Below are 16,829 nucleotides of genomic sequence, written 5' to 3' on the forward strand. Positions count from 1 at the left end.
TTAGAGAAAAATTAATAATTGTAAATGCTTATATAATTACAAAAATCAAAAAGCAAAGCTTCTATCTTAGAACTGAAGAAAATTAAAGGTTGGTAGAAGGAATAAAAGGATGAAAGGAAAAAGAATCCATGAAATAGAAAACAGAAAAGTAATGAAAATATAATAAAATTTGATGCTTTAAAAAACAATAAAATTTATCAATTTATTAAATTGATAAATGCTTATCATGAATGGATAGATGCACACAAGGAGAAAATACGAATTATACATACTGAGAATAGAAAAAAATACATCACTTCAAACCCTGTGTACCTGAAACTAATAATAAGGAAATGGTCCAAAGTTTTTGCCAGTAAATTCAATAAAAAGAACAAAAGTCATAGAAAGGCACAAATTACAAAAACAAATAAACAAACACACATACACCTGAAAAAGGACAATATCTTAATTGTACTACTTTTACTAAAGATACTAAATAAATAACTTCCAAGAGAGAAAACTACATGCCTACAGAGCTTTACTGCTTCATTATAGCAAACATTTAATGAAGAAAGGATACAAGTCTTACAAAAATTTCTTGGAAAACAGAAATGCAAGAATATTCCCAACTCATTTTATGAGATCCGTTTAACACACCAAAATCTGACAAGATTATAAGAAGGAAAAAACAGAATATTCACAAACACAGAAACTAAGATTCTACCTACAATATTAGCAAATCAAAAGCAAAAATATATTCAAATTAACATGCATCATATGACTGTGTCAGTAGGTGCAGAAAATCTTCGATGAATTCAATAGCCATTTATGATTTTTAAAAAATGAGCAAACCTACACTGAAATAGGATTTCATCGAGATTATAGAGAGAATCCTCAAAAACTACAGATATACATAATAAATTATACACAGTGGTATTCTTCATTATACATAAAGAAATAGAGCAAACAGAGAATACCACTCAGGGAAAGAAAGAAAAAGGAGGCATGAAAGTCACAAATTTTACGCGGAGCGAAGTAGGGTAGACACGACAAAGTACTTCCTGCTTGATTTAGCTGAAGCTTAAGAACAGACGCAGCAATGTTGTGTGATTTCAGGGCCACTAGTTCACTTTAGGGCATCAGCGATGGACCAGGGAGAAGCAGAGTGGGCTCTGTGGTGAGGGAATCGTCTATATTCGGTTTCAGGGGGGATTACACAGTGTGCCCATTTCCCAGATTTGCCATTTTTTTTTTTTTTGTTGCCAGAAGTTTACAATGTTAAAAACTGTACTTTTCCCTTTAAGTTCTATCTCGTTAAAAACTTCAAAACAGTAGCTCATTATAAACAAAATACAGCTTTTTTCTTGAAATGAGGCAGTTCAATAAGTCACTAAATTGACTGTAAACCTAGCAGTCAAGAATGTTGTTATTTTTTGAGAGTTTATTTATTTATTCATGAGAGACACACAAAGAGAGAGGCAGAGACACAGGCAGAGTGAGAAGCAGGCTCCTCGTGGGGAGCCTGATGCGGGACTCAATCCCAGGACCCCAGGGTCACACCCTGAGCCAAAGGAAGAGGCTCAACCACTGAGCCACCCAGATGCCCCAAGGATGTTATTTTTAAAAGCTGTTGCTCAAAAAATGTGTCGATCAGACTTAGGTTTACTTAGGAAATTGGGAGGAGTGGAGGCTGTTGGAAAAGTGAAAAACGAAAAAAGATGATTAAGAAGAACGATGGGAAGGTATTTCTTAGAAGACACATTAGGGCTTTAAAGGGTACTAAACCAATACTAATCTTGAGTTTCAAATTAGTTACAGAAAAAGAGACACCAGACTTCTGAAAACAATTCTGGGAAACAAGGATTTTTTTTTCTTTTTAGTTCTTCCTCCATCCGAGTGAGTAGGGCTCCCAGACATTTAACATAATGCTTAGAGAACAGGCCACAGTGACTCCTTCAGAGGAATCCAGAAGCGAGATCCTAAAATTTCAAAGAGGGACTGATATTTCGAGGAACCGAAAGACATACCTTGTAACTTGACAGCTCTACAAAGCATTTACAAATAAATTGTACATATTTTCGGGGAGTCACCAAATTCTGAAAAATTATTAAGTTTGAACATAGCATAGCAATTGCAGGTGGACCTGCTATTTGTGCCTGCGCCTTGGAGAACATCCTGAGAAATTTAAGGAATAGGCCTTTAACAGAAAGCAAAATATAGAAGAGCAACAAAAGGAAGGAAAATCACAATCCAGCCCTGGTTGTGTTGGCGCGTCGAGGAACAGGTCGCTTATCTCTGGGATGGAAGAGGTGTTTGAACAGTGAGTGGTTTTAGCCACGCTCAGAATTTTCACTGATTTTTGAAATCAGGAGTATGTAGGTGTCCCCATGAAATGTAATACTGCAAATTATGTTATTGTGACAGAAAAAAAAAAAAAAAAAAAAAGGAAAGGAATAGAAAAGGTGGCACTCTAGTCCAGAAGTCTTCTTAACCCTCTCCAGGGCAGAAAAGGGGGTGGACCAAGTTCAGAAGCAGGTTGGTGCAATTTTGTGGAAACTAGTAATGGAACGTCACAGAAAACTGCTAAGGAGAGATCACCCCGCGACTTGTGACTGATGTAGTTCCATTTCACAAAAGTCACTGGCAGTTGGGGAGTCAACGGATGAGGACGTGGCCGTTACCCAATCTATGGACACGGAGACATCTTTCTCCAGAAGTTGGGTTTCCCAGGATGCCCAATTCCACAGCAGGAGATAAGGACGTTGGCTCGCAGGGCTGGGGGGACCCAGAAACCGAGGACTCAGCGAGGTCAAAGCAAAGCCAGACATCTCCGTGTGCTTCAGGAGTGAGAGCAGGCCGGGCCACAAGCCCCAGTTTGGGCGGCCAGCCTTTCAGATTTAAAGACCTTGCAAGATGGCAGCCATGCCTCAGATTCCAGGGCCTGACAGAAGTGACAGCATGAGGAGATGAATTTTATGCCAAATCTGATAAATTGAGGTCACGCAAAGTAACACGTCGGGTGAGGAGTTATCTGATGGAGTTCTCCCCTCATGGACTCTGGACACGTGGCACACATGGCCCGGCAGCCCAGCTTCCAGTCACCAGGTGTGTGTTGGTCCCCAGCCACCCTAAGGACGGGTTTGGGTTGACCATTTTACTTGTGGTAACTGATTTTGGGGTTCTCACTTCTGCCACTGGGCACTGGTGGGGTTACTCTGTGTTTCCTGTTAGCTCCTTGTCTTCCTTAAAATTGAGGCTGAAGAGATCTGCGGGGCCCACCTCATCTTCTGCAGGCTGTTGGGCCTCCACCCATGTCCGGGGTGTTCACACCGGGGTTTGGCCACAAGAGGACCCCCCGGCTGCATCTGCTGGGATAAGACTGAGCAGAGCATGATGCTGGCACCAGAGGAGGGGAGGTTCGGCTGCTAATTTCCGTGACCTTTTGACTTTAACACGCAAGATGGTAACCCCCAGTTCCGACTTGCTGCCAACGTGATGGGCCCAGCAGACAATGCTGGACCAAATGGAGGTGGGGGAAACCACATGCAGGGCACCATGGCCTGACCTGCGGAGCCGCCGGGGACATCCACACCAACCAGTGTGACACACCGGAGCCCCGCGGGGCCCGCTGGCCATGGAGGGAACAGGCCTCCACAAAAGATGGCCAAGAAGACAAAAGTTAGGGAAACCCAGTCCATCACCAACTGAAAGAGGAAGGCCCAGCTGTAGCCTCCCTGGGCTTAGACTCCTCTCCACAGAGGAAAGGGGGGTATAGTTGGGCGAATTGCCATGACTGGACTGTGTGTGCTTCAACTTTTTCTCTACCTTGTTCTTGGACGAAAAGCCTCATCTGGTCTCTCCCCTTGGGTTTGTAGCCACGGATCCGCCATTGTTAGGGAAGGCGCGCCTAGCCCAGGCCGACTGGTTGGGAAAGGCTCTTGCGCGAGGCCTGGTATTAGGCCACGCTGCCATCTGCCCAAGCTAACGCTACCAGGTAACAAAAGGGAGTTCTTGTTGTTTCCCCATCTGATTCCCTCTTCTCTGTTGGTTCGAAACATGGTAAGTGAAGAGGTGCGCTGACCGACCGGGCCTCACACTTTCACACAGCTGTGGAGGAGATGGGAGCAGAAACATCTGTCAGGGTGGAATGTAAGACCCTCGTGGTCACTGCAGAGACTGCCCCCCCCCCAAACAGTGTTGGAAGAAGTACAGATTGCTCATTTCTTTCTGACAATTCTGTAGAAAAGACATGGCGTAAGCGAAGATACTGAAGTTTATGCAGTTGTCCTGGGCACCTGAGCATGCCACACACCTGAGCACCAGTGGAAATACCATCCTGCAGTTTCTGAAATTTTGAATCCTAGTGAAGTGTCAGTGGGGGAAAAAAAAAAAAGAGCAAAGAAGGGAAAGGAAGAGGGGGGAAGAGAATGGAAAGCAAGCAACACCTATGAAAGACGGAGGTCTGCCCTTTTTTTCCGAAGCTACGTGCTAGCATTTCAGTAATTTGCACAAGCGTCACCCAGTCCCATGGCCCAAAACATTTAAAACACCAACACACAGAACTGTTTTGAGAAGAAATCACAGCTACTGACGGGGAGAGCTAACATTCAGACCTGGAGTCGTGATCTTTCCATTAATTCAGGCAGATGGCAAGACCATCTCGTGCTCTCCTAGACTTCTTGCTCTTTTTCCCACAGTGTCTTAAGATGAGAACACTTATCTGTCATTTACGTTTTTCATCCTGATGGCAAAGAGCAACAGCTTTCTGTTGCCCAGCACACCTGCTATGAGAGCCAATAAGCCATTATAAACATAAAGCAAAAAGAGAGAGGGTTTCGACTTGAGACTATATGATTTTGTTCAAAGAGGTATAAATTTGCACCGAGACCAGCGTCAACTCTTGCTGTCCCCCAGTGGAGAAGGTGACATTTTAGCATATACCTACCATCTAGCCATTGTTTGAGATAGGTTTATTCTTTGTATTATGCTTTTTAGCCGAGTTTTTGCTATTTTCTGTTAAATCTTTCTCAAGAGACCGTTTCTGACCTGTTTGTCCTAGAGGGATGCCACTATTTGATCTAAGTTTCCATCTTTTCATATCACATTAAGACAATAGCCTACTAATGATGCCTATTTGATTAACTAAAAACATGTACCATATGGAGGAAATTGACAGCCAGGGTTTGTGATAATTGATTAGGAAGCTCACATCAATTGATGTAGTGTATCATTAATTCCCTTTTGGCACTGAACTGCCAAATAAAAGACAAGAGGAAGGCATTTAACAAACGAGCCAAAGTCGTGTATTCATTGTTCTTAAAACAGAAAACAGTCACATGTGGTCACAGAAATTACCATTAAAATTTCTCCTGGGGGGAAAAATATATTCTTTTGTTTTCTCTATTTAAATAAAATCCCAATCTCCCAGATTGTGCGTTTTATGAAATTTTCATCCACTCAGAGAGGACTCATTTCACATCTCATCTGTTCTGTGAATGAGATGAGAAAATGATGCGCACTTTTTCCTTTTTTTTTTTTTTTTTTTTCCTGTAACAGCATAAAGAATCCGTAGTGAATTGCACATTTACCATACAGGACGATCCATTCTGTCATTTGCAAAGTATTGACTCAGTGTAGTGCTCTTCTCCTTTGAATTCCGTACATATCCGTATAGCTCCACGACGATGCCATACCCTACATATTTATTTCAATAAATCATATTTCAGGCAGTCCTCAAATCCAAAAGCCAGAAACTCAAGCAAAGAAGGAAAATTTCAGTCTAAGACACTGTGACTCAAATTCAAGATAATACAAACCCTTGAAGCACTCTTTATTTTCATCTGCTGTGCTTAAAAACACCACTTTTCCAACAGTTAGTAGTTAGAATTTTCATCATAAAATACTCCCGTAAAAACTATTTAATTTTCCACTACAGGGAGGGAGGGTCTGATCTCTTATTAAACATTTTATGGAAAAGTCTAAAAGTGCTTTCAATTATTTATTGAATTGAAATCTAGGCCTTGGAAACTGCTGGCATTACACACACACACATACACATAATATTATCAGCCCACTGAGTGCCATTAGGTCATAAAGAGCTGCCGTAGCAACATCCCTCGTACAGCTGCTGGTGCTCATGCAACTTTTACTACAGTTATAAAGTCATTTATTACATTTTCTTTATGATGCTAATGCATTGCGGTCTGCTACTTTATTGTTCCCATTGTGATAAAGATTGAAATGTATGATATTGTGCAAAATACAGATAGATAGATCCTTAATAACAAAGCCTGTTGCATTAAAAATCTTAAATGCAAAAAGAAAAAAAATCTTAAACGCACAAAGTCCATAAAAATATTAACAGGGGATGGATAGCACAAAGGAAATTTTTTTCTGGGACTTTTTGTCATTTTGTTTCACTGTTCCCTATAGAATTATTTTCTTAACTTTTCTTAACTTTGCCAAGATATATGATATATCGCAAAATATACGAAGAATGGTAGGATTATCTGACCTTTTTTTGTTGTTAATTACGATATACTATTCATTTTGTTTCACTATTCCCTATAAATTACTTTCTTAACTTTTCTTAACTTTGCCAAGATATACGATATATCGCAAAATATACGAAGAATGGTAGGATTATCTGACCTTTTTTTGTTGTTAATTACGATATCATCATTGCCGTAGAATGGAATTTGCAGCTCGCTAGGAAGAACTAGGACTATATAATTTCCAAACAAGCATATGAAAAGGAACAAAGTCATTAAAAAATAATAATGTCCATGGACCCAAAGGTACCCATAATTGATAATTACATCTTCCTCCAATTGTCTAAACTTAACTCTCTGTATGATACAATTGTACATAGAGAGAATGCACTTTTCTATTGAGGAGGAAAAAAAAAATCCATTATGTTAATTAACTGCTCCCCTGCACTAAAGCTGATTTAGCAGTTGACACCTATAGCTCTGTTACTCAGAAGGGAAATTTGCTCCCAGACTAGAGCCCTCTAGAGCGATGGATCCTAGTGTTTGGATTAGACTCACAGTTATTTTCTCCATTTCTCTTCTCTATGTTCTTTTTTCTTCCCCTTTACAACAACAACAACAACAACAACAACAACAACAAAAAGAATCCTCCAGAATCAGGGAAGTCCTAGGGAAATAATCATTTGCTTAAGTAATTCTTGAGACCGGACATCCTATATTTGTTTGAAGTATTTAATTTGCCCCGAAGAACAGTCACAATGAAGAAATATACACTGTTTAAGGAAAAGCTTAACATTCATTTCAATTATATTGAATTTTGAATTCATTTATAGTTTATGGTCAGCATAATTTATAAAATTGTTACAGCAATGGGATGGTAAAATCTTAATAACAAGCCTAAGCATTATTAGGCAACTACAGTGACTTAATATTGATATTGAGAGTCTGGAGCTGGATAAGCTCTTAGGAATCGTTTCCCTTACTGTCTCATTTAACTAGGAACCAGAGAAGTCTGCTTCCACAAGAGAGGTTTCTGTAGCTGCCTGCTACATACTTCATTCCTTTTCAACCTGTTTTTAGTCTCCACATGTGCATCGAGGCAGAACGAGATGATTCTCTCGAAGTTTAGACTTCCTCACAGAGATGAAAAGTGGAGTCATTTGGACATTTGGCACTTTCCTCTTATGGCTGCAACGTGCAGAAACAGCACAGTATGAGCTGCTCTTGTGTCTTAGACTGCAATTTGATTATAAATGGAGGAAATTAAGACTCCTGGTCCTGCATGCTTATCTCAAAATGGGATCAGTACTCCCAATTTTGTCCTATCAATTCCTACTGGTGAAGTACAAATTGGAATAAATACAACAGAAAATCTGTAGGTGTATTCAAATTAACTGAGAAAGATGTACATTAGATAGAACATCTTTAGAGCTTGTCTATAACTGCTTAACTCAAGGCTCTGGAATATATTTCAAATATTTCTTAAATCAATGTCCGCTATGTTCTTATGCATTACTAATAAGATCACTACATTTGTTTAAAGAATAAGGTTATACCTTGAAAAATTTCAAAGAACATGCTAATCTTAAGAAGTAAGGACACGAGCACATCTACACTTTCCTGCATTCATTACAACCGTCTTCGGAGAAATACTGTAGAAGAAATGCCTGAACTTACCACATGAAGTCCCTAAATCACTGTACTTCATATTTAACTCTGAGAAGCAACAGTGATAGTCAAAAGAGTCCTTATATCAATGGTATCTATTCAGTATAAAGTGAATACATTTTATCTTAGCAGAACACATTTGTCTTTATCAGTATATATTTAAACATAATATAATACTATAGTTGCTGGGTTTTTTGTTTTGTTTTGTTTTTATGTAATAGATTCTTCCTAACCAAAAAACCAAAGAAGAAAGCGACAGGCTAAATCTAAGTATGTATTTCATATTGTATTTGAAACATACAATTTTTATACCAGTGATTCCCAGCTGATTTTTAATCTTGTAAATGTGTGAAAAATGAGTTAATTTTGTATCTCCAGTTATTTGATGGAATTATACAGAATTATCAAAATAAATAGAATTAACTTTATTTGGAGACAAAAAAATTACATCATAAAGCATTTTAAGTTGGGTAAAAATACTGTGAACACTGCATCACCCGTGAGATACAATAATGTTCTTATCTCTATTGTAACCAGAAACAGTGATTTATTTCACAAAGTACATTAGAGTGCTTCTGGAAGAGGGTAGTTTTCTCTATGAAAAAAAGCATTAGTTCTAGATTGGTGGTAGTTTTTTTTTCGTCGGCACTGAATAAACCCAAGCCCCAAACATTGGAACATAAACCCAAGCCCATAATTTTCTACCCTGAGAGTTCTTTTAACCAGACCTACAGAACTCAACTTATTTTCCTTGGATAGTGATTGATTTCTTTCTTTCATGGTACTTATCATAATTTCTACTTATTTACTTCTTGTTGCTTGTTTACTATTCATCTTCTGCCTTTTTTTAAAGATTATTTATTTATTTGACAAAGAGAAAGAGCACAAGTAGGCGGAGTGGCAGAGGGAGAGAGAGAAGCAGGGAAGCAAATCATGTCTGACTTGGTCACAGATATGCATCCCTACTTCTGATGGATATCTATTAGTTAATAGATGTAATTTAAGTGAATTAAAAGAATGAATCAATGGACATTCATAACTACATTATAAAATACAGGCCCTAGGACTCATTGTGAATTATTTAATATATTCAAAAGTATTATAATGGATATTCGTAAGTTAAATTTATAGCAATTTTACTATTATTTTGAAGAGTATCTCATTAGTTTTTCAAAGGACATTCATTAGCTTACATATTGTTGGTACCTTTGTCCACAATGTAAATGTATGCAGAAGACATAGTATATGAGCAAATAAATCTCTTAGAATGACAAGTGGACTTGTTTGGAAGTGAAATGATCTACTTTACACACATTTGTTAGAAGAAATAATTCAATACCATAAATATCAAGAATGGTACAAATATTACAAATATCTCCTTTTCAACTTACAGCATATTTTACCATTTTCTATTTAAACCAATAGGATTTTTTTAAATTTTGATTCTTTTTTTTTTTTTTTTTTTTTACTGTTGCACATTTTGTTTCTGAAAAGGGACCATGCTAAGGATGACTTATAAATAAAGAAAAACCAAAAGTCAAAAGTGAAAATAAGCCATAGATTTTTTAAAACATGCTTTTTTCATAGTTCCCCCTAAGTACCACCTAAGCGTTAACTCTTATATTTTGTTAACTAAAATATAATTGACAGTGTTATATCAGTTTTAGGTGTACAATATAATGATTCAATAATTCTAATTAATCACAATGAGTGGACTCTTAATCCCCTTTACCTTAATCCTTTTTAATCTAATTCACCCACCCACCCCACCTATTTCCCCTCTGGCAACCATCAGTTTAGTCTTTGTATTTAAGAGTCTGGCTTTCTGTCTGTCTCTATTGTTGTTTGTTTCTTCCATACATGGGTGAAATCATGTGGTATTTATCTTTTTCAGGCTTATTTCACTTAGCATTATACCCTTTAGGTTCAATCATGTTGTTGCAAATTGCTATACCTCATTCTGCCTTATGGCTGAGTAACATTCCATTGAGTGTGTGTTACATAGATACACACAAACACATGCATGTGTGTATATGCATGCATCTATATGTGTGTACATACGTATGGGCATTTATATGTATTTGTGAGTTTGGGGAGGTGTGGGGGTATGCGCAATGTGTATACGCATGCATGTATGAATGTGTATGTACGTGTGTATATGTGTGTGTGTGTATGCAAGTACATGCGTGAGTATGTGTATATACAGGCATATAGGACCTGAAGCCATAAAATTCCTCGAAGAAACCATAGCAGTAATCTCTTTGACATAAGCTATAGAACTATTTTTATAGATATGTCTCCTCTGGCAAGGACACAAAAGCAAAATTAAACTGTTAGGACTGCATCAAAATAAAAAGCTTTTGGCATAACAAAGGAACCTAACAACAAAGCAAAAAAAGCAATCTACTGAATAGAAAAAAAATATTTCCAAGTAATATACCCAATAAGGGGTTAATATCCAAGCTATATAAAGAACTTCTACAACTCAACACCAAAAAAGAAACAATCCAATTAAAAATGGGCAGAGGACCCGAATGGAGATTTCTCCAAAGGAAACATACAGATGGCCAACAGGCACATAAAATGATGCTCAACATCACTCATCATCAGAGAAATGCAAATGAAAACCACAAGATATCATCTCACACCTGAAAGAACAACTAAGCTCAAAAGGACAAGAAACAAGTGTTGGTGAGGCTGTGGAGAAAAAGGAACCCTTGTGGCACTGTTGGTGAGAATGCAAACTGGAGCAGTGACTGTGGAAAATAGTATGGCAGTTCCTCAAGAAATTAAAAGTAGAAGTATTATACAATCCAGTATTTTCACTGCTGATAAATGACCCAAAGAACACAAAAACACTAATTTGAAAAATATATGCACCCCTATGTCTATTGTACATTAGCTACAGTGGCCAAAATATGGAAGCAATCCAAGTGTCCATTAAGAGATCAATGGATAAAGCAATGTATTTTGTGTTCTCAAAAAATACGAGAAATGTTTCATTGTACTCCAGGAATTTTTATTTCTGGACTACTAAACCCAAGGGAGTGAAGGTTCATATCTAATAGTGGTCTACTTAGACAGAGTCTGGCAAAATGCAGTTCTGTTAGTGAACCAGAAACTTTGCTCATTGTTTGGGTCAGAGCACACTAAAATGTGTCAATGCTCTCAAGTTAGTGAAGAAAAACGCATCTCAGCCTTAGACAGATGGGGTGGGGGGAGCCAGATAATTTACTAGTCATCCGATAGATTAAAGATCATACGAGAAAAGACCCTACAGAGTCAAAAATAGAGCCCCACTGATGGGGGGGGGTGTGGGAAAGGGTGTCTTCCCAGTTTTTATTGTCTCTTATTAAAATGAATGTAGGCTTGTTTAAATATCTTAGAACACATTTGGTTTTAACAACGTGTATTCAACTTGGCCCACAAAATGTATATATTTTGTGAAAAGTAGGTCAAAGATGCCTTGAGGAACATACGAATAAATGATATATGACTAATGGGCCTCCTACAGTCCAAGACTGAAGAAAATTAAGCAGTGGTAAGACATGACTCAGTCCCCATTGAGATGTTGACAATATCAAGTCATACTCATTACTTACAGAATTCCCACCTGCTCTTAAGTACATTAAATTTTTAAGTTGTGCTTTTATAAACTGAATCATATGTCATGTTTCTCCATATGCTTCTTAGCAGGCACAGAGAGTTCTTAGTACTTTTTTAGACAGACCGAGCCCTGTGATATGATTCATTACCGTGCATAAGTCCTGGGTTATTACCATGTCTTTGCCAGTTGGAAAATGGTGCTCACACACGTGATATAAGGTGACAGAGTGGAATTAGATGTGTGTAGTTAACTCAACTATAGACTAAACACAATGCATCTCCAGGATCATAAGTAGATGACAATTACTGCAGATTAAGCTCCCTGTATGAAACTAATTTCAGAAGCAGATGGCTCCACACAACTTTGATGGCCCTTCAGTCTTTTTATTGCAAATAAAATACTTGCTAGGTTTGGTAAAACAAAAGAAGAGCACAGCTGTCTTATCAGTACATGTTTTGATAAGGACGCCTAATCAGGCTTTAAGTGATGTGACACAGTGGGGAAAAATCCTCACGTTTGTCGTCTCTTGTCGTTATTTGAGCATAACATGGCCAGTGATGAGGCACCAGGTACTGGGCCTGCAGGAAGGCTTCATTCCAGAACAGCACGTGGAAGCCATGGGGTCTTTTCAGGGAATATAGGGATTCGCTGGGACCTGAAAGGGACTGTTAAAGCACGATGGTCAACGGCTGTGAGCCTTGAGAAAATGTAAACCAGTATCTGGTGCAATCATGGTTAGATCATTTCTGGAAATACATAAAGACAAGTAGTGCCCTGTCTAATCTAGCAAAAATTAAAGTCACTTTAGAATTTACAGTCTTTCAAATAGCTTTCATTTCCATACCCAAGGGGCATTTCAGACAACCCTTATGAGGTATCTGGCATGTTCCAGTGAGTGGCTCTTTATAATATGCAATTCTCCCCTGCGGCACAGACAGGATTCTGAAGGCAAGGACCGTATTTGTTCTCTTTTATAACCCCAGGACCTTGCAGGCTAATTGCTTACTTATCAATTTTTAATAAGCAATTGATTATTAATTATATAATAAATGGATAATACATGGAATACAGTATTGCGTCTATGACTAAAATTTATGAAGGTAACCATGGAAAGAACAGGATGGGGATAAAACCTGGTTTATGGCTTTTTACTTGTAGATGGTGTAAAGGGTAGGAGTTGTTCTAGAGATAGCCAAGTGTATATTAATACAAGCTACATCAGGTATCACAAACCCAAATGTCTTGAGATAAACTTTAAGTTTATTGAGAAGGTGTCATACTGCTTATTTTTCGATAAAGAATATTATTTCCTTAGATCTATTATTTTTCAAAATATGATATATCCGTGCCAGTGTTTCAGCTCTAATCTGTATGCTATTCATAAAGGCAAATCATTTGAAAATAAAGGATCCGTTGTGTTGGGTTCGAGAAATAGCAAAAGTATTTCTGAATGGAAAGATTCATAAGGAGCAATTATAGACTCAGAAAACTGCCCAAGGACATACCAGAGAAAGAATAATCAAACCCAAAAAAGGAAATTCACTGAAGAAATTAAGAAGGAGTACAATCAAATTTGGGGATCCTCTCTTCCGGTAGAAATGAAGGAAAAGCTGTTGGGCGAGGTCACTGAGAGGAAGTGACCACCGCTGACCTGAGAGCTGGACCCTGAGCTTCGGAGGCTCCCCACCCCCCTTCATCCTCCTCTTGCCTTCCCTGCTCTCAGAGGCTGCTCCAAGGACACAGCCTTGAGACAATGATGTGGTGCTGAGGCCATCTGGACAATGCATGAGACTGAATCCAATAGAAGCCTCTATAAACTTTGCTGGGTGGGCAGGTGGGGGGAGCCATTTATCCTGCTGCCACCTAAGACAAGACTCATGTGAGTTTACCTACTTATTAAACCCACCACCTACCAACCAGGAGTGGTCTGCCTCTCTACCCTCTGCATATGAGGGCTGGTTTCAGATCACACCTGCAAAGCTCCCAAAGAGCTTATTTTTTAAAAAAAGATTTTATTTATTTATTCATGAGAGACACAGAGAGAGAGGCAGAGACACAGGCAGAGGGAGAAGCAGGCTCCATGCTGGGGCCCGATGTGGGACTCAATCCCGGGACTCCAGGATCACGACCCGAGCTGAAGGGAGGTGCTAAACCACTGAGCCACCAGGGGTGTCCCTCCCAAAGAGCTTATAAACCAACACCTGATATACTAAAGACAGTGATGTCCTCATTTGTGACTCACAAACCTCTTGGGAAGTTGTTATATGATCCATAATGAAGAAATAATTTCAGTCAAAAAAATATTATTTTAGATAAGATGATTAAGATTTATCCTATATCTAGAGGATACAATTTGCTTAAATTATTTCAACTACACGTGAAACTCATCGAACATTACGGTTCAAAAGTGAGAGCAAATGATGTTTAAGAACCACATGAGGGGATCCCTGGGTGGCGCAGCGGTTTAGCGCCTGCCTTTGGCCCAGGGCGTGATCCTGTAGACCCGGGATCGAATCCCACGTCGGGCTCCCAGTGCATGGAGCCTGCTTCTCCCTCTGCCTGTGTCTCTGCCTCTCTCTCTCTCTCTCTCTCTCTGTGACTATCATAAATAAATAAAAATTTAAAAAAAATTTAAAAAAAAGAACCACATGAATATCAAAAGATAAGATGTATTCATGAGATCAAAAAGAGAAAAAAGAAACCTATCCTTAAATCCTATACCTTGTAAATATAAATACTTACTGATTTTGTAAAAAAAAAAAAAAAATCAAGTGGCTTTTTGCAAGAGTGGCCTTTCAAAGGGCCACTGTGGTCTTGCCATTCACTCCCTCCATCCTCTGTGGCTTTGGCATTTCAGGAAAACACTGAAGGTATAATGCTGAGGGCTCACATGTGCTAGAAGCCTGGGGCTGCCTCAACCCCATTAACCCCATCTTCTATCTGACTCCCTTGAACCTCCTGCTCATCTCTCACTTCCTCAGACTTTCTCATCCATACCTTTTGTGGGTCTTTTATATGCTTCTTTTATGATACACAGCTGGTTACCACATCCCCTCCCTGTGCTTAGATTTCAAGTGTTACCTCCTCTAGGAGACCATTCTGAACCCCCAGGTCTCTCCCCTGTGATTTATATAGGCTTATATAACCTTCAGGGCAGTTGTCACAGTTGTAATAATCCTCTTTGTGCGATTGTCTTAGGTATGTGGCCTCCGCTAGACAGAGAGCATCTGCCTGTTTTTTTGTCTCCTTATTAGTGTTCAATTGGAACTTGGCAGTTTCTGAAGCATCGTAGGCATTCCTTAAATACTGGGAATGCACAAGCAAATCAATTGTTATAATTCACCTATATTATGAGATTTTTTTTTTTTTACAATTACTAAAGCAGATAGTTTTGTGATTGAAAATAGAAAAGTAAAATAAACCACCGCATCAAGTCAACTGAATGAAGTGGAATAGAGAAGCTATTAAGAATTGGGAGGCACTAACCTTGTTAGCCACAGGAGTAAGGTTTCTTTTTGGAAACTTTTTGCACAGAATGACAGGAGACTACAGAGGAAGTGAAGTAACAAGCAAAATTCAGGGTAGGGAAAGGTGGGGGAAACATCTGAGATGAAGGGATGAAGTAAAAGTTGTAGAATGAGTCATGGTTGGATTTCTTAAATCTCTTGAAGACCTCGCCTCTATTTGTTGTGTGGGATGAATGGGATGAAATATTTTGCTACACCAGAAGAGCTTCACTGCAAGTGATAGACATGTACGAACCTTCCTTTGAAGAAAATACCCCCTCACTTTTGTCCTATTTCATTCTTTCCCTCTTTTTTCTAAGCATTTTATAGCTAACCTACTTAGAGCTGTTAATTTAAATTTTGCTTTCGAGGTAGTTCCGTTTTTTTTGTGGTGCAAAAGTAACTTGCTAATTAAGAGAATTGCCCTCCTCACCCCTATTTTCAGAGTCTTCTTAATGGAATAAGGTGGTTTACAACAGCGCACCTGATAAAATCATGTCAAGAGTATAATGACTCTCTTTAAGGGAAGCAGCAATGGTGTGAAGATAAAATAGAGCATTGAAATAAAAGAGTATGATCTGAGTGGGAGTTTTAAGATATGAAACTATTATACCTCTGAGGTCAAAAGAAAGTTAGCCTATACTATAGAAGTGGGAAAAAAAAGGGGGGGGCGAGTTTCTAGATGAAATGCTCTTGATTACCTAACTACATCTAGTTGATACATATAAAATATTCTACTTTAGGAAAAATAAGAAAAATAATTTTAAAATAAATGAATAAACATCCTACTTTAGAGTTACCTTTAAAAGGTCATATTTAAAAGCACTGGTAATCCATGCACTTATTTAATTTTCCTTGACTCCTGGGGAAAAAAAACACAAAGCCAGGCCATCACTTAAAATTCCTTAGGAAAATTCTAGTCAAAATATAATCAAAGGTTGCTTTGTTTAAAGATTTTATTTATCTATTTGACACACAGAGGGAGAGAGCGCACAAACGGGGAGCAGCAGAGGGAGAGGGAGAAGCCAACTCCCCATTGAGCAGAGAGCCTGACTTAGGGCTTGATCTCAGGACCCTGGGATCATGACCTGAGCTGAATGCAGATGCTTAACTGACTGAGCCACCAGAAAATAAGATTAACTTATTTTCTCAGAAGCTAAGATTTAGCTTGTATATAATGTAGTCTTCTTGGGGGCAATCCTTTCTTAAAAGCTCAGAGCAGGTGATTCTTTTGCAAAGAAGGTAACACTTTTGTCACATTCAAGGGTCTAGTCAAAATTCTTGAGTTTAAAATGTGAGACTATATGTAGTTTTGTTGATAGGTTCTTTGCAACTGTCTGCTCTTGATACATACTGAGGCCTTGATTGAATCTGCTCTGACGTATATCCTGGTGATCCTATTGTAGTCACGTATTCTACTTCCTTTCACCTTTATGGCAGCTGCTTGGCTAGCAAATTATTTGTTCTTCCCTGTACACATACTACATAATTCAGTAAGATGTGACTTTTCTTCCACAACTCAGGACTAGGGTTAGGTTTCAATGAATTTACATATATGAAGTAGTTGATACAGAACCT

The sequence above is a fragment of the Canis lupus genome, chromosome 16 (assembly GCF_003254725.2).
Source record: "Canis lupus dingo isolate Sandy chromosome 16, ASM325472v2, whole genome shotgun sequence".
NCBI lineage: Eukaryota > Metazoa > Chordata > Mammalia > Carnivora > Canidae > Canis > Canis lupus.